We start from the raw sequence: 1,838 nt of genomic DNA on the forward strand, positions 1-1,838 counted from the left end.
CTAGCTTAATAATAAGGTACATGTACACAATGGAATACTACGCTGCTATAAAAAAGAAGGAATTCTTACCATTTGCAGCAGCATGGGTGGAACTGGAGAGCATTATGCTAAGAGAAATAAGCCAGTTCAGAGAAAGATAAATATCACATTATCTCACTCATTTGTGGAATATAATCAACAACATAAACTGATGAACAAAAATAGATCCAGGGACAGAGAAGCGTTGATCAGACCATCAAACCTCAGAGGAAAGGTAGAGGAGGGTGAGGGTAAGGGGAAGAGATCAACAAAAGGATTTGTATGCATGCACAAAAGCCTAACCTATGTTATTTCTTTTTATTAATTAAAATTGAATAGTAGATAAAATTATTAACATATTCTCTAGGAAAATCTCTAAATACATGAAAAAAGATATAAGAGTTTGAATGAAGCATTACAAGCACATGTGATATTGAATAATCGTAAAGCATGTGGTAGTTTTCCCCTTGTTTTAGATGATATTCTCATTAATTTATTTTACTGCCTGGAAAAGGGTGATACATTAAAGGACTAATTCAATGGTTAGCTTTTCTCCTTTTACTTTGAAATCATATCATTAAAATTACTTAGAAACTTGTTTGAATTGTTATTCAAGCTGCTATCTATATTTCTAACAGCTTAATGAGATGGAGAGTTAGCAACTAATTTTCTTTCAAAACATAGAAAGAGAAATAGACTACTCCAACTGTTTCATGTGCATTTATTACTTGGTAAATGAGTATCCTATATAATGCATGTAAGACCATCCTGATTTTTATAACACCTTAGGCTAGTTTTGTTGTTTTTAGACTTCGTTTCACGTTTGTGAAATTCATGCATTTGCTTTTGAATTGTACTCCCGTTTGTTAGCTAGGATAAGGATCAACCTGCATCTTTCTAAAAGCTTTTTTCTTCTCTGATTCTAATCACTGCCTCCGGCGATAGTAAAGCTGAGTGACTGCGGGCGGGGACTTCTCAGGGGTTAGTGTTCACGCTGCAGACGTTTTGAGGCTGTCAGAGGCTGAAACACCTGACAAGTGGGGTGGTTTCTTGCAGTGGTTCTCAACCTTCCTAATGCGGCGACCCTTCCTAATGTGGTGACCCCCAACCATAAAATTTTTGTTGCTACTTCTTAACTGTAATTTTGCTATTATGAATCGTAATGTAATTATATATGTGTTTTCCGATGGTCTTAGGCGACCCCTGTGAAAGGGTCGTTCAACCCCCAAAGGGGTCGCGACCCACAGGTTGAGAACCGCTGTTAGGGACTTTTACTGAGAGTCTGGAGCCAGCAGAGCGGAATACAGTCCCAGCATCCACACCGGGTGAGAACTGGAGACTTGCAGAATGGTCAGTGGCGGGGGCGCAGGCACCCCGGAAGTGCTTCCGCAAACCACAGGGACAGGAGAGCGTGTGTTTAAGGTCATAGTGTGTGGCGCCTGGTATGAGTAGCCTTACCCCCGGCGGCGCCGTCACGTGCCCAACGCAGCCCTGATGACACAACCATGTCGCTGGTGCCAGAACCCAGTGAAAATCACTGTTCTCTTCAGGGTTCTCCATAGTTAATTCCTCGTTCTCTTCCGTCTTAACAACATAAATAGGCTCCCCCTTTATCTTTTTGTGTCCATTTCTCGCAGAGGCTCACAGGTTAGCCTCAGACAAGATGGCTGCCTAGTTGTTCCGCTGTCCTAGAGGGGACGGAAGCAGCCGTCTCTCTAGTCAACTTCCGACTTGGAGCTCGAAGACCGTTACGTTCCTTCCGGGTTGGGGTAAGGTTCCGAGTTGCGACTGCGCAGCCGGGGCAAACAAGGTGTACGTAC

Source organism: Myotis brandtii, unplaced genomic scaffold (assembly GCF_000412655.1).
Source record: "Myotis brandtii unplaced genomic scaffold, ASM41265v1 scaffold250, whole genome shotgun sequence".
Classification (NCBI taxonomy): Eukaryota; Metazoa; Chordata; class Mammalia; order Chiroptera; family Vespertilionidae; genus Myotis; species Myotis brandtii.